The sequence below is a fragment of the Olea europaea genome, chromosome 9 (genome assembly GCF_002742605.1).
Source record: "Olea europaea var. sylvestris chromosome 9, O_europaea_v1, whole genome shotgun sequence".
In the NCBI taxonomy this organism is placed as follows: Eukaryota; Viridiplantae; Streptophyta; class Magnoliopsida; order Lamiales; family Oleaceae; genus Olea; species Olea europaea.
In genome coordinates, this window is record NC_036245.1 from 8,753,974 (window position 1) to 8,776,104 (window position 22,131).

The 22,131-nt window shown below is 32.5% G+C and overlaps 1 long non-coding RNA gene across 6 annotated transcripts in view; it reads right to left on the bottom strand.

The window, feature by feature from the left end:
- LOC111399573 overlaps nt 1–22,131 on the bottom strand; it is a 71,092-nt gene that overhangs the window by 29,102 nt on the left and 19,859 nt on the right. The gene's annotated exons all lie outside the window — the stretch shown is intronic.

The window sequence follows — 22,131 nt, forward strand, 5'->3', positions numbered from 1 at the left end:
TTTTTTGTTTTCTATAGTAAAACTCCAACATTGAATCATTGTCAACCGCATCTAAAAACTTCGTTAAATTACCTTTCGTAAACATTTTGGCATGGACAAAGTCGAAGGACACCACAAATCCATTTTCGTATGACAGATTGTTTGGCTTATCATAGAAGCAACCTCCGTGATGCAATTCAACAGTGAAGTAACCTGTGTTTGCACCGCATGCAAAACAATACAGAGATTAGGGTATGAAGAGTGAAAAATGCTATGGAAATGGTGGAAATGAACAAATACACACTGATCAAATTTGGACTACACAGCATAAATGCTTAAACCCTAGCCAAAACCATGAAAATTTTAGCTTCCAACCAATACCGTATAATTTCTAATTTATACGTAAAAACCCCCAAAAATTTCTCCCAAAACGTCTGGTTCTCTTCCTATTTCCCATTTTTGATTTTAATCAAGTTCCAAACTTGAACTACACATAGAAATTAAGATTAATGGAAGGAAAACAATTATCAACCCCCTCCAATGTTCATACCGTATGTTGGTGTGGCATCTTTGAGCCCTATAATAAATGGAGGAGGAATTTCGCTTTCAACAGAAAATCCTGCGAGAAAAAATGAGAACACCCATAAAAAATTAGCAACCAAGCGTCGATCATTCAATGTCTGCAATTTTGAACACTAACTTCAAAAATAACGGCTTTACTGCGACCCAGGTACCTTTTCTTAGTTTGTCTCCACTGCATGCAAAGAACTACCTACCCTTCGTGTTGAAATTGCCGATGACATGTGAAAGGGCTGAAGTCGGATGGGAGGTAGGGGACGTGAAGAGTTCTGAGTATGAAGACTAACGTGCATATTTTATCATGGGAAGCAGAGTTTGTTTGGAGTGCCTGACCATTTTACCCTTCAAGCTTGAAATTAAGAGTCAGGTGTTTATTTAACTGTGAAATAGACGGCAGATGGATGGAAGGACGTTTTTCACAATGAAACGTTGAAATAAGGGCGAATATGGAAAAAATGAAACGTAAGGACGTTTTCCGCAACAAGTGCCCGAAATGAAAATATAGAGCCTATTTGATAGAATTTATTTTGGAATAATGAGTTATTGAATAGTATATTTTGGAGAATGTGTATTTAAAAACTGAAAAATTTATTGGTTTATGTGTAGAATATTTTTATTACGAATGTGTGGTGGAGAATGATCCCGTTGCAAATAATTTAAATTTTTAAAGGATAACAAACGAGGCACATTGAAATGGCCGAAGATGAATAAACTATTAAATATCCTATGGGCCCAAATGCATGTGATAAAATGGGGATTCAGAGGCCCAAGAAAAATAAATTCTAGGGCCGAATTCTACAATGCTCCAATATAAGCCCCAAGCATACCTTTAATTAAATAGGCCTATCTACTAATGGGATCAAGCAACAAATGGGCTGACCGACTCCAATAGAAAGGTGACAATGATCCATGTAGTTGCTAAAAATTGAGTTGCTAAAAAGTCAACAAAAGGACAATTCGGAAAAACATATTAGTATGCTAGCAAATTAATCTACAAAACTAAATGGACAACATATTTTGGTTTGAATTGCATGCCACAACCATGTCCTGTATCCATAAAAAATTAATGTTTATCCAATGGATAAAAGCAAGACTCATTGTATTATGGTCTATTGTGATGCCGACTGTTCATGTAAGCAGTGGTCACTAAAATTTTTCTTGAAATAAATTGCTTGCTTCAATGGTGGCTAACAAGGCCCAGTGTTTAATCTATATTTATAATGAGAGAATTTTGAGTTGAGCATTTGATTGAGCATATGCCGTGTCATAGCTTCTCCCTCTTTATTCATCTGATAGTAATCATTCAAAGAAACCAAAGCCAAGCTTACGAACACCTAGCAAAACCAATTTTATCAACAAATTCATACCAAACTCCAAAACCAACAACAAATTCAAAGCAAGAATAATGCCGAATGATGGGTTTGCAGTATTAAGACTTGGATTTCATTTTAAAAGGTCAATCTTATTAAGAAAAGTAACCCAATGCCTTATAAATTGATCTATATTTTTATCTTTATTCGATATGAAATTTTATTCCTTAATATGCCCACAAAGACGGTGGCGCAATTGAGCAAACCAATCTTGAAATTTGTATGCTCATTTATTGAGTTTGAATCGGATAGAATCTCCTGTTAGAGTTTAATGGGTTCTGATACCATATTAAGATTTGGGGTTCCATCTTAAAAGGTCAACATTGCTAAGATGAGTAATCCAAAACCTTATAAATTGGTCTATATTTTCATCTTTATTCAATGTGGGATTATATCCCTTAACATTGCCCCGTAAGATGGTGACTCTCTTGAGCAGACTAATCTTGAAATCCGTACGCTTATATTTTTTAGTCTTAATCGAATCGGATCACTCATTAGAATTTAATGGACTCTGATACCATAGTAAGACTTGGGGTTCCATCTTAAAAAGTCAACCTTATGAAAATGAGTAGCTAAGTTGGTCTATATTTTCATTTTTATTCGATATGAGATTTTATTCCTTAACATACAAGAAACTAGTGTTGACCAAATGGTGATCGGACCCGTCCAATAATTACTTTCAATAGTTTACCGTGCATTTCCAATTCACAATAGCATTTCGCATGTGCTTTGACAGTTTTGACAGGACTGAGGGTGATTCCTTAAAAATTGCCCATAATAGCTTTGACAATAGTAAGATGACACCAAACGACGCCCCATGTTTGTTGAAGAATAATTTCTTAGATTTCGGCCAATTTTTTCAAGCCTTTTCTCTTCCATTTTTAGGAAAATTTATTATTCATTTTAGGGTTTCTTTTCGCTTTTTGGATAAGCTTCCAATTTTAGGATGCCCTTGAAGAACCTTTTCAAACATGATCTTTTCAAACATGATCTAGAGAAAGCACGAGCTCGGCTCGTCCAAAAATGGGCGAGCTCGGCTTTGCCCACGAGCTCGTGGCTCATTGGCAGCTCATGGGCCGAGCTGAGCCCGGCTCTTGAGCACACGTCATTTTTTTTTTTTGGAAACAAATAGGTAAATTGGAAAATAAAAAAGTAATTTTAATTTTTAAATCGTGAACTTTTTACATAAATAACTAGGTAAAAAACTTACACCCTCCACCTTTATCCGGGCTTGGGNGTTTGACTGATTGACTCACTGAGTGTGTTTTTATATAATGTTGCAACTTATCTTGCCTTTTGTTGAGTTGGATATAAACTACTCTTACCTCGACCTTCCCCACAAGTAACCGTTCAAATTGCACAAGCTACTTTTAAGTATGACACTCAATTGCACGACCTTCCCCTATTCTCGATTTTGAATAAATATTGAACTTCTAATAATTGGACTGCAATATTTTTTTCCTCTCCGTTGAATAGACACTCAATTTTTAATGTGTTTAATTTCCATCCTATAAAGCCATTTGAATTAATATCAGATTTTAATGATCTCTAGAAAATAGTTTAATACATACATTATTTGATGCTTTTAGTTCTTACAATTTATCATTTGTAGTATGTCACAAAAATGTAATGAACACACTCGTGTACAAAATAAACATTGGCAGTCATTCAAGGTATTATGATTTGTCAATTGGCACTATGACAAATATGTGTAGTAACTCGATCATTTTAATTGAATATGGTGTTGACATTGCCAATATTACAAATGATTTTAGGCGACCCTGTGAGAGCGTTAGTTCCTCAAGAATCTTATAGAGGAATTACTAGGAGCACGAATCTAGCCTTGCATGGAAATGAGTCCGCGGTCCAGAAAGAATGTTCAAACTGGAAACGCAAATAATATTCTCTAAACAAGTGATACTTTGGAGCTGAAACTCTTAAAAAGTTGTTGAAGAACTATTCAAGAAGCTATGAGGTTCTACTTTTTACTTTTCAGTTTTCTTGCATTTTTTACTTGTAGTATGGCTACTTGTGAATTCTCCTATCTTTTCTATTTTCCTGTGCATATTATTTTGTTCTATGTCTTCCTTTGCCCTATATGTTGCAAATTATCGTTGCTGGGTTCAATTCGAATTATCAATGCATGTACCTATATAAAGAGATATCCTCTTTGGCAAAATGTGATATTCTGTATAATTATAAGTTTGGCTTTTCTTTAAGGTCATTGAACAATTTTGTACTTGAAGATTTGTGATGTATTTACATCGAGTTGATTGCTAAAACTTAGATCCATTTCATTAACGAATATAAAGTTCCCTTTCTTTTTGTTCTCATTCTCAACTTCTAATTTTTAGCCTATCTATCAGATCTTCAAAATACTTTTGTTTCTTACAGTTTAAGCCTTGTTTGAACTTTACCACTCAATGGAAGGGAAAACAAAGTGGGATCTTCTTGGTTGCAAAACATTAGATACATAAATGCAAGTAAACCCATACTCAACCAACCAACAAATGCTACTCCAAAGACATCTATATTTGAAATAAAGCTTCAATAGGCTCGACCAAGAAACTTCGGCGACAAGAGTTGGTGCTTCAACTTCTGAAGCGAGGGGGAATGCTACTAGCGTGAGAACAATAGTCATGAGGGATGCAAAGATGGGGGAATCGAGCTACATAGTTATGGTTGCAGTGGAGGATTGTCCAACTAATGTTCCTCTGATGGTCTACAAGGCTACCGGAAGACATCTAACCAAATTGCATCCCCAGTCACCATTATTGATAATTCTTCCAGGTCCTCAAATTTTTAATTGATTTCTTTATGCTTATAATTTCAATTACACGTCACTTGTATTTCTATAGCTTTACACAACAAATAGTGAATGTACTTGGGCAACTAAGTGAATTTGAGCTTTTATTCTTCTTACTATTTTGTTGCTATCTTCTACTTTACTTTATATGCAAGTATACTATGTACTCTAACATATACATCTACCCATAAGTGGTCATTCAATTAGCACACATATCTCTCATGTATCCTTAACATTGAAGACCTTAGCATTATCTTCGAAGTAACACAATGTTCGTTGCATGAGTAAAAAACTAGTTTCTTCAAAAGAAACTGAAAATTGAAGTTTAAATCCAGGACTTCCATTGCTATTTTATATGACTTTTAGTTACTTTTATAAGACGCCAAAACTCTCAAGAAGCTCCTTCTCACCATTGAGGCAGCCGATCAAATTGCTCCTCATCACCATCCAGTCTGTCTCTTCTCAATTCTTTTACTGAAATAAGGTAAAAATATTTTCTTTTCTTTTGAAGAGAAACAGAAATTTCGTAGATTAATTACTAGCCTTCTGTGTTGCATATTTGAATCATAAATACAGAAACCCTAAATTGACGAATTTGGTAACGGTCTTGGTGCCCTCATAACCAAACTAACATCCGTCTGACTTTTGTGTATTTTTATTACTTTTCTTTTCTGTATATTACATTAACTGGTTACCACAATAGAACGAACCTGGAACCAAACTTTTTAATTTTGACGAAACAACAATCAGTATCTGATTTTTATGATTTGTTCTATTGAGCATGTAAATTTGTTTTTTAATTGCAATGTCGTCTATAAGGAAACATATTCACGAGGATTATATCAAGCGTGCACGAGCTTATCACCCAAAGAAGCAAGCTTTACGAGTAACTTTTGAATTCGAATTCAGTCTTCAAAATCTCCTTTTAGCTTCTATTCGTTGTAAGTCACCGTTTGTCTGCGGAAACTTAAGCTAAAAGCGGCATTGAGGAACCCAGATGAATTTCAATAATGCTAGTCGAACAGGTCCCAAGGACAGAGTAAAAAACAGGGTTTCCAATTTGGGTTACGTGTCCATTGTTTTCTTGTCTTTTTGGTGGGAAACAAAGTGAAATAAAAGTTAAAACACAGCCATTTGACTTGGAGGGAAACCCACTGAAACACAATACACCCATTTCCTCCCTCTTCCAAAACAGGACTTTCCCCCAAATTATACAAATTAAACACCCATTTCTTCCCTCTTCCCAAACGACTTTCCCCCAAATAATACGAATTAAACTGCCACAGCATGATTCCAGCTCCGGAAAAAAAGTTACAAACTCCAGCAATGACATTCCTGACCATTTTGGTGAATTCCGACGACCGTACGAGACCCAGCCTTCTCCAATAATAGTGAAGAGCTCAGATTTTGGCCCATTGCAGAAGCTCACGGAAACTAGAATTTTTTTGGTTGAGGTTCAGAATCCCAGTACATATAAAAGGTATGATAACTAGAATTAGATTTTTGAGGGTTCAATGTCTAATTTTTGTGTGCGTTAGTGCAACTGGAAGACGACATTTCTCCTGCAACTTAGGCTTTAGTGTATGTAGAAGACGCCAATGATTATTATACTAGTTCCCGTTTCTTTTTGAATATGTAGTAGTAATTCCTTTCTTTTTCCCCAATATTCCTTTTGAATAAGTAGTAGTAATTCCTCTCCTTTTCCCCAATGTAGGCATGTGTTTTGATGGCAGCAAGAAGATACCAGTGATTATTACTTCCCGTTTCCTTTTGGATATGTAGTAGTAATTCCTCTCTTTTTCCCCAATATTCCTTTTCAATATGTAGTAGTAATTCCTTTCTTTCTCCCTAACGCCCCCCCCTTTTTCCCGTGAATGCATGCATCACTAACTATTTCACACGGTATTCGATTGTAGGTCAAGCGTTGCCATTGTTCTATCCAAACACAACTCCCCCTTGTCAAATACTCCCACACACTGTTTTTCTTGCGATTATTAAATCGAGTTCCTCAACAAGCATTCTATTTACCCAGTGTAGCAAATGAGTATATTAAGTAACAGCTTCAGGGGGTGCTTTCCAGAAAGAAGTTGCCTTCCTAGTCTTTGAAACATTCTGCAGAACTGCCTCTGTCTGGACATTGCCTTTCACCGTCACTTTTTTCCATATCAATGTCAAACGATTCAACACCTATTCATCAAAAAGCCATAAGTCAATAGGCTACAAATTTAAAATTCTAACGAAAAGGAGAGAGATTCTTCATAGTTGGGATTTTCGAAAAAACTAAAATGAAATCATTTTTCAAACCAAATACTATAAAGGTAAATGAACTATAACCAATACAACTAAAATGAAGCTTAAGAAACATGAAAGCGACATTTAACCAATATGAATGGCAATAGGTCATAGCCAACAAAAAAACTGAAAAAAGAAAAACACAAATGGTAGCATGGAAAAGACGCTCAAGCTCTATTGCCCGAGCAACATTGTTTTGAAAAGCTTTCTGAGGCTTAAGGCTTGAAAAGCACATCAAATTAGACAACATACCAATTTGTCGAAAGCCCCAGTTCAACAAGTCGATGGAATATGAATTTCCCATGAGATAAAATAGAGAGCATACTACCTAAGCAAAGCTGAAAAATGATATTAATTTCGGGCGTGCCGGGTCAGAGAACAAGCTGACTTGTTCTTCGGTGGCGGCGTGCAAAGTTGCGTGGCAAAGCTGCGATACTACAACGATAATTGTGGTCGGAGATGTTGGTGGTCTTGACGGGGACTGGATATGAGAGGTTGAGTGACAATGAAACCCAAGACGAAAGTGCGGCGTGGCCTTACCCCTACTGGAAGTGTAGGCGAAGAACTAATTGGTTGTGCTTAGGGTTTGGAATGTGGGCGATTTCGCTTTGGGTTTGTGGTTTTGGGTAGATTGATTAAGTGGATTTGATTTGGGGATTTTCTCTCTCTCGGAGAGAGACTGAGGTCGTGGGATGGTAGGAGTCTCAAATTTTGTGCTTGATTTTAGAGAGTATTTGTGAGACATTTTTATGTAAAAATGTATTTTGAATAGTAAATTGATAGGAAATGTGTTGTTGAAAAATAAGGAAATTTTTTTTATTTACGTGTAATATTATTTAATAAAGAATGTATGATTAAAAAGAAGAGAGAGAAAAATACATTTTGTAAAAAATGGGTACCAAACGGGCTTAACTGAAGTTTGAAACTTTCAAAGGATTTTTTTTTTCTCTAATCAACAGGCCACGTCAGCCTGTTTTTGAGTCTGGCTTTAAGCCTGTCTCAGTAGCACAATTGGATGAATTTTATTTAAAGAGGATTAAAAAAAAAAAAAAATTGGTGTATTCTACAAGCCAAAGTGAGAACAAATTCTCGAAGCACTATTTCCTTATCTATTTCTAAAATATTGGTTTCCATTTAATTGGACCTCACTTATTGTATACAAATGCAGGAGCCGAGCAAATAAGTTCCCAAAAGATGATCTGATATATATTTTGCTAAAAAAGGTTTGATTTATTTAGATTTCTATTTACTTTAAAGTATTGCATTTATGTCCCCGTTCTGGTTTTTGTTTTAAATGAACTCATGATCATGTGATTTTATTCTTCTTCGTAAATGTTAATTTTAAAATATTTTTACTTCATTGTATACATTCATTTTTATAAACGTATATAATTTTATTCGAATCTTGATAAATTGTGAATCATGATATGAAGCATGTAGGTTATTGATGACCACGAACATATGCATATGTATGTCGGCAGCTTCAAATATAATGTCTCCTTCCTAGTTTTTGATATCTTGTTTAGTAATGTTATTTAAGAATATTTTATGTGGTAGAGGATCATCGCTACATTATCTGATGATAGTGAAATGTATTTTCATACTTTGAACAATGTAGGAGTGACCTAATGTTACATATATTGGTACTAAGCATCAAATTTGTCAAATAACATTATTTTGTCGGAGCTAATGATGCAAACTTTGTGTTTATATAAAATATTGGATGTTCGTATTCATCCTATAAATTCATGAATTTAAAAATTAAATTAAAAGCGAAACCAAAAAAGTAAGCAATGATCTCATTAATATTTGATGTGAATTCAACGTGATTCTCTTTAAATTCCTTTAACAATCATGCTATCAATTTTCAATTAGGGTCCGTTTGATTATAAAGATGGAATTGAATTGAAAACGAATTTCAAGAAATTGAATTGTCTAGAAATTATTTTCCTGGGAATTGTAAATTATTGTATATAATTGGTACAATTTTTTACGTGGAAAATGTTGAAATAAAAGTATTTTTGGTTGTTCATTTGACTCTGTTTTACATAAAAATTGTCAATTAAAGGAATAGATTTTACTGGTATCGAGGATGAAACTTGTTTTCATTGCCAAAAAAAAAAAATTCAAAAAAATCGTCTATCTTTTGATATTCGTTTGACTTTGTTTTACATAGAAATTGTTAATTAAAAAGAAATATTTTTTTTACAATAATTCTTAGAATTTGTTAACTTTGTCAACGAAATATATATATATATATATATGCTACAGTAATCTTCCCACCAATGCCTAAAAACCAAGAAAATTTCAAAATTCAAGAAAAGCTAGAACTTGAATTCAATGGAAAAATATACCCATCAAACACTTTAAAAGTTGGAAAATATTATTGAAATTTCATTTTCCATGGAAAATTTGGGTGTATCAAACACACCCTTAGGGTTTATTTGATTGTCAATATTTTTCATAGAAAATGTATTTTTTCACCCAAATTCCAACTTTTATGCTGTTTGATTGCTATTTTTTTCGTCGAAAACATTTTCGTACTTTTAGTCATTTGACCATATTTTCCTTAAAATCAAGGAAAATGCATTTTTTTAGGAAAAGTAGGATTATATTTTCCAGGGCATTCACTCTCTCTCTCTCTCTCTTTATGTCTATCATCTATCCATTCTCTCTCACTTACCTACTAATAAATACAAGTATAATATTTTCTAGGTTGAAAATTAAATCAATCAAATAAATTTAATTGACAATTTTCATACGAATAAATTCTAGACAATTAAATTACCTATAATTTATTTTCTTTCCATGCTTGCAATCAAACCCTTAATGTTAACTCCTTTAACAATCATGCTATCGATTTGCCATTAATGTTGACTATCTTCATAATAGTTACAGACACTTTTCGAAATTGTTCCTAATATAAAATTATAATTTCACTTTAATATTTGTGATTAAAATAAGATTATGCCTTGTTTGGTTCAGATTTTAATTCGAGTCAAAGTCAAATAATCAATATTAATCACATCTTTCATAGGTCCCACAACTTTTCAAACACACATTTCAAAAATATTTATCAAAATCTGTTAAAAATATAATTTTAATCCCCACAAAAAAAATGAATAAAACATTAAAAATAAGGAACTATTATTTTAATCCACAATTCTTATATACCTATCACATTTTAAATATATCCCTATCAAAATTTAAAAAAGTTAATTTCAAGATACCCTCTTTATATCCACACGCACAACGTAGAAAACGTTAATACCTTTAGAGGTTGTTTAGTGGGATTAAAATTAAAGTTTTATAGTAAATTGTGATAGATATTTTTGAAATGTGTGATTAAAAAGTTGTAGGATCCATGAAAAATGTGGTTAATATTGATTGTTTGAATTTGACTTAAATTAAAATCAGATTAAAATCTAAACCAAATAGGCTTTTAATTACCTTTCATTGGGTTAAAGGACATTTTCATCCATTTTCTCAATTAATAGATGTGAAATGACGAATATACCATTCTATTTAAATAAAATAAAAAGAAAAAGAAAAAACTATTGCAATCATCATCCCAAATTTCTTAAAAAGTGCAAACGAGTCCTAAATAAATTAGTAAAAGGATAATTAGCACATACTGTCTCTACCTTTGACTATTATTGCAAACGAGTATCTACCTTTTACTATTATTGTAAAAAATGTCTCTACCTTTTTTTTTTTTTTTTTTTAACATTTACACCCTTAACTACGCTTTTGATTTTGCAAACCATTGTTTCTATCATTTTCATCCAATTTCTCAATAAAAATTGTGAAATGACGAATATACTCTCATATTTAAATAAAAAAGAAAAGGAGAGAATTAATTGCAGCTATAGTCCCAATTTTTTTTAAAAAGTGCAAACGAATCTCAAATAAATTATTAAAAAATTATAAATTAAAATATTTAAAAAAAAGTGCAAAAAAGTTTCAAATAAATTATTAAAAAGTTAGAAATTAAAAAATTAGCTTTCTTTATTTTTTTTTTAAATTTAATATAAGAGGGTATTCTTCATTTCACAGCTTTTATTGAGTAATTGGATGAAAATGGATAGAAATGATGGTTTGCACAATTAAAGTGTAATTAAGGGTAAAAAAGAAAAAAAATTAAACGAATGGTCTTTTCACAATAATAGTGAAAGATATGGATATTATATGTTAATTATCCTTTTAATAATTTATTTGATACTCGTTTACACCTTTTTAGAAAAAAAAAATTGGGACCATGGTTGCAATTAATTTTTCATTTTCTTTTTGTTTTTTAAGTAGAAGGGTATATTCGTCATTTCACAACTTTTAATTGAGAAAATTGATGAAAATGACATTTTACACAATGAAATGTGAAAATAAAGGTGAAAATGCCAAAAAATAAATGGCGGGAACATTTTCCATAATAGTAGTAAAAGGCAAGAACATAATGTGCTAGTTACCCTTTTGAAATCTTTAAATTCCATCGTCACCAAAATCAATAAGAGTATCACAAGGCTATGTGATTCAATTGCAATAATCCAAAAAATTGAGCAACAAACTTATACTTAGTCGATGACAGCCTCCCTCTAGGCCAGGAATTCAGAAAGCCAATCAACTAAAGATTTTTGTTTCCCTCAACTGCATTCTCAATTTGCAATCCATATAGTGGAGGAGCCAAAGTTATGCGAAAATCAAATAACAATGTTTAAAGCAGACACAAATAGAAACTGGTGTAATTACAACTGACAGAGAGGGAAACCATGTCATAATACAAAACGAAACCACAAACATGGTTTTGCAGTTTGTTTCACTTTTATTTACACCACGTGATTTAACCTTTCTATTTTATTTTCTGATGAGAACGTTTTGGTTCATTATTCATGAGGATAAATATTATAAACATATCAATTTCTAACTAACGTAAGACTTTGGTTCCACGTGACTTTGGTTCCAGTTTTGGTTAAAGATTGGACCATGTGACGAAACATTTCATATTTCGCGAAGAAATTATCTTTAACGTTTGAGTTAAAAGCATGTAATGCTGAAATATATTAGATCATTTATAGTTTTAACGTAAAGTTCAAAAGAGTATCAATGGTTCAAAAGCATTTAATTAGGATAAATATGATATTAGACGAATTTAGAATAATTAATTTTATTCGATTTTATTATTGTCTATTTAAATTTACATAAGATTAAAAATGTAATATAGAAAATGAAATTTAATAGTAGATAGAAGAAGAACTATTATATTGTCATCATAATTGTTATTTGATACACCACATTTTAATTGCAGTTAAACTCATCAATCTTTGCTCATTGTAGCAATTATTTCCTTAATTTTTCTTCATCAAATTCTTATCTTTAATCTTTTATTACTTAGGATGTCTTGTCTTTGATGATGATTTATATCAAAAAATTTTATTTTCGTGTTTAGAAATGAGGGAGAAGGCCATTTTTTTTTTTTTTTGCACTTTTTGTTTATTTATTTTTGGGTTAATTTCACAAATGGTCACTGAACTTAACAGAAAATCTCAAAACGGTCATTAAAGTTTAAAACTTGCAGCAACGGTCATTGAACTTACGAGCACTTTCACTAACAATCACTAATGGACCAAAACACGTGAATTGGATCCTTGAGGACCTCAAGTGTAAATTTCATATAATTTCATTTGCTCAAAATCTGCCCCTGAAATTTAAAAATCGAGCCAAATTCCTCCCACTTTCACCATATTTTGCCAGAGCCGAAATTTGTCAAATTCGACCACCGTACTGCCGGATAAACCACCTGATTTTTACATCACCAACACCTCCTCATCCCCATCCACAATCCTATACCAACAATCAAGGAAAACACATAAAAAATCACACGAAATCCAGGTTCAAAAAAACCATCCCCACCCACGGTTTTACCTCCAATTCAGGCCAATTTGAGACAAACTGGTGAAGACCCATATGTGCATCTTGTTTGCCATGATGAGTAGAAGGTAATGGTGGTGGTGGGCAACCGTAAGTGTTGACGTCGGCACAGGAAATTGGGGAGGAGAGTTCGTTGTCACTGCCTTCGAATTGGTATGGGTTAGATTTTGATTTAAATTCTTTTGTGATGGTATGGGACCATGTACCTGTCCTTCTTGGGGAATACTAACAGCCTGTGATGGAGTTTTGGTATGGGTGATGGTGGATTGGCTAGAATTGGAGATAAAACCGTGCGTGTGTATGATTTTTCGAACCTGAATTTCATCATGATTTTTGATATGTTTTGATTGATTGTTGGTATAGGATTGTGGAGGGGGATGAGGAGGTGTTGGTGGTGTAAAAGTCCATTGGTTTATTCCACACTAGGGTGGTCGATTTTAGCTTTAAATCCGTCAACGTCGGAGAAGAAAGCTGGAAAGGGAGGAAAAAATTGTCTAAAGAGTGATTTGGTCCATAAGGTTTGATTTTCACGTGTTTTGATCCTTCAAGTTTGAATGAAAAGCATAATGGGCCTTCAGTGACTGTTTCTTAAAGAAAATGTAACTTCAGTAACCGTTGCTGCAAATTTTAAACTTCAATGACCGTTTTGAGATTTTCGATTAAGTTCAGTGACCATTTGTGAAACTAACCCATTTATTTTTTAAAAATATGATGATAAAATAAGTTGCTTTACACAATTCAATAGACTTTTGAATATAAAATGCAAAATATTTAAAACTAACGAAAGTTTGAAGATAAGAATGACATGAAAAATCACCAGGGAAATAAGTACCATGATAAGTAAAGATTAAGAACTTTAAGTATAGTTCAAATGTGGTGCAAGAAAATAAAAATTGTGGTGTGAATGTAACTACACATACAAGAATGATTGATGAATATGGCGCTTCTAAAAATGATCCCTTGCGTATTTGAAAACAAGAGAGAGAAGAAATACTTATATTAGTTTAGAAATCAAAAAGGGATAATTGCAGTTACGACTTCAGACCTTTACAATTTTTACCTAAACCTTTTATTTTTGTTTCTGAGTTTTCAAGCCTTTCAAGTGTGTGTGTTTGGAGGACAAATGAATGAAATCCATCCATAAGTCCGTTGGTCAACCAAAGAAATTGACTTTGATCATATTTTATCAATGATGCAGTCCTTTTAGGAATCCAAGAAATAGGTGGCTTTTAGTCCCTATTTGTCATCCTTTAAAATTTAAATTGTTTGTTATATGATAATTCTTCACCACACATTCACACAATAAAATATTCTACACATAACCCAATAAAGTTTCCTTACTTTTTGACTACACACTCATCAAAAAATATTATTCAATAACTCATTATTCCCAAATAAATTCTATCAAATAGACCCTTAAAATAGTTTGTGGCAACAGGTCATTACTATATTGTCTAATGAAATTGAAATGTATTTTCATACTTTAAACAATGTAGCAGCAATCTAAGTATCAATTATGCTAAATAACATAACTTTGTCGGTGCTAATAATGCAAATTTTTAAATATATAAAATATAGGATACATCGTACTCATCCTTTAAATTTCTTAATTTAAAAATTAAATAAAAGTAACAAAAATATTTAAGCAATGGTCTCATTAAACTGGTTTTGACTTATTTGATTTTGAATTTTTAGAATTTGTATTTCAATCTCTGAATCCCAACATCGATTTAACAGGAGGAGTATGTAGAGAATGAAAGTAGCCGCTACAACTACAAGGAAAGGAATCTGGAGAAATTTCTGAATGAAAATGACGTATGAGCTTCTCGTCAATTTTATGTGGAGGACAAAAGCAGTCGCTAAGACTATGAGGAAAGGATTCCAGAGAAAATTCGGAATGGAAAATGAGGTATGAGTTGCTCATCAATTTTGGATCGGGCACTTGATTTCAATCAGTAAAATGTAGAAGAATGTATAAAATCGATTTTGAATTTGTAAGAATATGTATTTTAATATCTGATTCCCAACACTGATTAAATAGGAGGAATATGTGGAGAACGAATGCAGCCGCTTCAACGACGTGGAAATGAATCTAGAGAAAATTCGAAATGGAAATGAGGCATGAGTTGCTCATCAATTTTTTATCAGACACTCGATTTCCATCAAGTAATATGTAGACGATCGTATAAAATTGATTTTAAATTTTTTAGAATTTGTATTTTAATCTCTGATTCCCAACAAGTAGCCACTACAACTACGAGGAAAGCAGTCTAGAGAAAATTCTTAATGGAAATGAGTATGAGTTTCTAATTAATTTTTTATCGGACACTCGATTTTCGTATGGTAAAATGTAGAAGAAAGAACAAAATTGATTTATATTTTTTTAGAATTTGTATTTTAACCTTTGATTCACAATACTAATTCAATACGATGAACATATCGAGGATGAAAGCAGCCACTACAACTACGAGAAAAGGAGCCTTGAGAAAATTTGGAATGGAAATGAGGTATGAGTCGCTCATCAATTTTGTATCGGACACTCGATTTTTGTCCTATAAAAAGTAGACAAATGTATAAAATTGATTTTGAATTTTCTAGAATTTGTATTTTAATCTCTGATTATCAACACTAATTCAATATGAGGAGAACGAAAGAAGTTGTTACAACTACGAGGAAAGGAGTCTGGAGAAATTTTGAAATAAAAATGAGGTACGAGTTGCTCATCAATTTTGGATCGGCCAGTTGATTTTTGTCGGGTAAAGTGTAGAAGAATATATAAAATCAATTTTGAATTTTGTAAGAATACGTATTTTAATCTTTGATTCCCAACATTGATTCAATAGAAGGAATATGTAGAGGATGAAAGCAACCGCTAAAACTACGAGGAAAAGATTCTGGAGAAAATTCGGAGTGAAAATAAGGTATGAGTCGTTCACCAATTTTGTATCGGAACTCAATTTTTTTCAGGTAAAATGTAGACAATGTATAAATTTGATTTTTAAATTTTTAAAAATTTGTATTTTAATCTTTGATTATCAACACTGATTCAATATGAGGAGTATATGGAGGACGAAAGCAGCCGCTACAACTACGGGAAAGGAATCTGGAGAAATTTCATAATGAAAATGAGGTATGAGCTTCTCATCAATTTTGTATCGAAACTCAATTTTTTTCAGGTAAAATGTAGACAATGTATAAATTTGATTTTTAAATTTTTAAAAATTTGTATTTTAATCTTTGATTATCAACACTGATTCAATATGAGGAGTATATGGAGGACGAAAGCAGCCGCTACAACTACGGGAAAGGAATCTGGAGAAATTTCATAATGAAAATGAGGTATGAGCTTCTCATCAATTTTGTATCGGACACTCAATTTTCGTCGCATAAAATTTAGAACGAGGGTATAAAATTGGCTTTAAATTTTTTAGAATTTGTATTTTAATCACTGATTATCAACACTGCTTCAATATGAGGAATATGTGGAGAACGAAAGTAGTCGCTACTACTTCGAGGAAAGGATTTTGGAGAAAATTTGCAATGGAAAAGAGGTATGAGTTGCTCATTAATTTTGTATCGGACACTCGATTTTTGTCGGTAAAATGTAGATGAATGTATAAAATTGATTTTAAATTTGTTAGAGTATGTATTTTAATATGTGATTCTCAACACTGATTTAATTGGAGGAATACACGGAGGACGAATGCAGCTACATCAACTACGAGGAAACGAGACATGAATAAATTCATAATCAAAATTAGGTATGAGTTGTTCTTCAATTTTGGATCGGGCACTTGATTTCTATCGGTAAAATGTAGACGAATATATAAAATCAATTTTGAATTCGTAAGAATATGTATTTTAATCTCTGATTCCCGATACTAATTCAATTGAAGGAATATGTAGAGGATTAAAGCAACCGCTACAACTATGAGGAAAGGATTCTGGAGAAAATTTGGAGTGAAAATGAGGTATGAGTTGCTCATAAATTTTGTATCGAAACTCAATTTTTGTTAGGTAAAATGTAGAAAAAAGTATAAAATTCATTTTTGAAATTTTTAAAATTTGTATTTTAATCTCTGATTATCAACACTGATTCAATATAAGGAGTACATAGAGGAGGAATGCAACCGCTACAACTGTGAGGAAAGGATTCTAGAGAAAATTCGGAATGGAAATGAGGTATGAGTCGTTCAACAATTTTGTATCGGATACTCGATTTTCGTCCAGTAAAATGTAGACAAAGGTATAAATTTGATTTTGAATTTTTTAAAATTTGTATTTTAATCTCTGATTATCGACACAGATTAAATATGAGGAGTATATTGAGGACGAAAGCAGCCGATACAACTACAAGGAAAGGAGTTTGAAGAAATTTCGGAATGAAAATGAGATATGAGTTTCTCATCTATTTTGTATCGGACACTCGATTTTTGTCGGTAAAATGTAGATGAATGTATAAAATTGATTTTAAATTTGTTAGAATATGTATTTTAGTCTATGATTCTCAACACTGATTTAATTGGAGGAATACGCGGAGGACGAAAGAAGCTGCAACAACTACGAGAAAATGAGACATGAGTAAATTCATAATCAAAATGAGGTATGAGTTGCTCATCAATTTTGGATCGGGCACTTGATTTCTGTCGGGTAAAATGTAGACGAATATATAAAATCAATTTTGAATTTGTAAGAATATGTATTTTAATCTCTGATTCCCGACACTAATTCAATTGAAGGAATATGTAGAAGATGAAAGCAACCACTACAACTATGAGGAAAGGATTCTGAAGAAAATTTGGAGTGGAAATGAGGTGTGAGTTGCTCAAAAATTTTGTATCGAAACTCAATTTTTGATAGGTAAAATGTAGACAAATGTATAAAATTGATTTTTGAAATTTTGGAAATTTGTATTTTAATCACTGATTATCAATACTGATTCAATATAAGGAGTACATAGAGGAGGAATGCAACCGCTACAACGAGGAAAGGATTCTGGAGAAAATTCGGAATGGAAATGAGGTAAGAGTCGCTCATCAATTTTGTATCGGACACTCGATTTTCGTCAAGTAAAATGCAGACAAAGGTATAAATTTGATTTTGAATTTTTTAAAATTTGCATTTGAATCTTTGATTATGGATACAGATTCAAATGAGGAGTATATGGAGGACGAAAGTAGCCACTACAACTATAAGGAAAGGAGTTTGGAGAAATTTCGGAATGAAAATGAGGTATGAGTTTCTATTCTATTTAGTATCGGACACTCGATTTTTGTCGGTAAAATGTAGATGAATGTGTAAAATTGATTTTAAATTTGTTAGAATATGTATTTTAGTCTATGATTCTCAACACTGATTTAATTGGAGGAATACGCGGAGCACGAAAGCAGCTGCAACAACTACGAGGAAATGAGACATGAGTAAACTCATAATCAAAATGAGGTATGAGTTGCTCGTCAATTATGGATCGGGCACTTGATTTCTGTCGGGTAAAATGTAGACGAATATATAAAATCAATTTTGAATTTGTAAGAATATTTATTTTAATCTCTAATTCCCGACACTAATTCAACTGACGGAATATATAGAGGATGAAAGCAACCGCTTCAACTATGAGGAAAGGATTCTGGAGAAAATTTGGAGTGGAAATGAGGTGTGAGTTGCTCCTAAATTTTGTATCGAGACTCAATTTTTGTTAGGTAAAATGTAGGCAAATGTAAAAAATTGATTTTTGAAATTTTTATTTTAATCTCTAATAATCAACACTGATTCAATATGAGGAGTACGTAGAGGAGGAATGCAACCGCTACAACTACGAGGAAAGGATTCTGGAGAAAATTCGGAATGGAAATGAGGTAAGAGTCGCTCATCAATTTTGGATCGGACACTCGATTTTCGTCCAGTAAAATGCAGACAAAAGTATAAATTTGATTTTGAATTTTTTAAAATTTACATTTTAATCTCTGATTATCGACACCGATTCAACATGAGGAGTATATGGAGGACGAAAGCAGCTGCAACAACTACGAGGAAATGAGACATGAGTAAATTCATAATCAAAATGAGGTATGAGTTGCTCGTCAATTATGGATCGGGCACTTGATTTCTGTCGGGTAAAATGTAGACGAATATATAAAATCAATTTTGAATTTTTAAAAAATGTAGTTTAATCTCTAATTCCCGACACTAATTCAACTGAAAGAATATATAGAGGATGAAAGCAACCGCTTCAACTATGAGGAAAGGATTCTGGAGAAAATTTGGAGTGGAAATGAGGTGTGAGTTGCTCCTAAATTTTGTATCGAGACTCAATTTTTGTTAGGTAAAATGTAGGCAAATGTAAAAAATTGATTTTTGAAATTTTGGAAATTTGTATTTTAATCTCTGATAATCAACACTGATTCAATATAAGGAGTACGTAGAGGAGGAATGCAACCGCTACAACTAACAGGAAAGGATTCTGGAGAAAATTCGGAATGGAAATGAGGTAAGAGTCGCTCATCAATTTTTTATCGGACACTAGATTTTCGTCCAGTAAAATGCAGACAAAGACATAAATTTGATTTTGAATTTTTTAAAATTTGCAATTTAATCTCTGATTATCGACACCGATTCAACATGAGGAGTGTATGGAGGACGAAAGCAGCCGTTACAACTGCGAGGAAAGGTGTTTGGAGAAATTTCGGAATGAAAATGAGGTATGAGTTTCTATTCTATTTTGTATCGGACACTCGATTTTTGTCGGTAAAATGTAGATGAATGTATAAAATTGATTTTAAATTTGTTAGAATATGTATTTTAATATGTGATTCTCAACACTGATTTAATTGGAGGAATACGTGGAGGACGAATGCAGCTACATCAACTACGAGGAAACGAGACATGAATAAATTCATAATCAAAATTAGGTATGAGTTGTTCATCAATTTTGGATCGGGCACTTGATTTCTGTCGGTAAAATGTAGACGAATATATAAAATCAATTTTGAATTTGTAAGAATATTTATTTTAATCTCTAATTCCCGACACTAATTCAACTGACAGAATATATAGAGGATGAAAGCAACCGCTTCAACTATGAGGAAAGGATTCTGGAGAAAATTTGGAGTGGAAATGAGGTGTGAGTTGCTCATAAATTTTGTATCGAGACTCAATTTTTGTTAGGTAAAATGTAGGCAAATGTAAAAAATTGATTTTTGAAATTTTGGAAATTTGTATTTTAATCTCTGATAATCAACACTGATTCAATATAAGGAGTACGTAGAGGAGGAATGCAACCGCTACAACTACGAGGAAAGGATTCTGGAGAAAATTTGGAGTGGAAATGAGGTGTGAGTTGCTCATAAATTTTGTATCGAGACTCAATTTTTGTTAGGTAAAATGTAGGCAAATGTAAAAAATTGATTTTTGAAATTTTGGAAATTTGTATTTTAATCTCTGATAATCAACACTGATTCAATATAAGGAGTACGTAGAGGAGGAATGCAACCGCTACAACTACGAGGAAAGGATTCTGGAGAAAATTTGGAGTGGAAATGAGGTGTGAGTTGCTCATAAATTTTGTATCGAGACTCAATTTTTGTTAGGTAAAATGTAGGCAAATGTAAAAAATTGATTTTTGAAATTTTGGAAATTTGTATTTTAATCTCTGATAATCAACACTGATTCAATATAAGGAGTACGTAGAGGAGGAATGCAACCGCTACAACTACGAGGAAAGGATTCTGGAGAAAATTCAGAATGGAAATGAGGTAAGAGTCGCTCATCAATTTTGTATCGGACACTCGATTTTTGTCGGTAAAATGTAGATGAATGTATAAAATTGATTTTAAATTTGTTAGAATATGTATTTTAATATGTGATTCTCAACACTGATTTAATTGGAGGAATACGCGGAGGACGAATGCAGCTACATCAACTACGAGGAAACGAGACATGAATAAATTCATAATCAAAATTAGGTATGAGTTGCTCGTCAATTATGGATCGGGCACTTGATTTCTGTCGGGTAAAATGTAGACGAATATATAAAATCAATTTTGAATTTTTAAAAAATGTATTTTAATCTCTAATTCCCGACACTAATTCAACTGAAGGAATATATAGAGGACGAAAGCAACCGCTTCAACTATGAGGAAAGGATTCTGGAGAAAATTTAGAGTGGAAATGAGGTGTGAGTTGCTCCTAAATTTTGTATCGAGACTCAATTTTTGTTAGGTAAAATGTAGGCAAATGTAAAAAATTGATTTTTGAAATTTTGGAAATTTGTATTTTAATCTCTGATAATCAACACTGATTCAATATAAGGAGTACGTAGAGGAGGAATGCAACCGCTACAACTACGAGGAAAGGATTCTGGAGAAAATTCGGAATGGAAATGAGGTAAGAGTCGCTCATCAATTTTGTATCGGACACTAGATTTTCGTCCAGTAAAATGCAGACAAAGGTATAAATTTGATTTTGAATTTTTTAAAATTTGCATTTTAATCTCTGATTATCGACACCGATTCAACATGAGGAGTATATGGAGGACGAAAGCAGCCATTACAACTACGAGGAAAGGAGTTTGGTGAAATTTCGGAATGAAAATGAGGTATGAGTTTCTATTCTATTTTGTATCGGACACTCGATTTTTGTCGGTAAAATGTAGATGAATGTATAAAATTGATTTTAAATTAGTTAGAATATGTATTTTAATATGTGATTCTCAACACTGATTTAATTGGAGGAATACGCGGAGGACGAATGCAGCTACATCAACTACGAGGAAACGAGACATGAATAAATTCATAATCAAAATTAGGTATGAGTTGTTCATCAATTTTGGATCGGGCACTTGATTTCTGTCGGGTAAAATGTAGACGAATATATAAAATCAATTTTGAATTTGTAAAAAATGTATTTTAATATCTTATTCCCGACACTAATTCAACTTAAGGAATATTGTTGAGGATGAAAGCAACCGCTACAAATATGAGGAAAGGATTCTGGAGAAAATTTGGAGTGGAAATGAGGTGTGAGTTGCTCAAGAATTTTGTATCGAAACTCAATTTTTGTTTGGTAAAATGTAGGCAAATGTAAAAAATTGATTTTTGAAATTTTGGAAATTTGTATTTTAATCTCTGATAATCAACACTGATTCAATATAAGGAGTACGTAGAGGAGGAATGCAACCTCTACAAG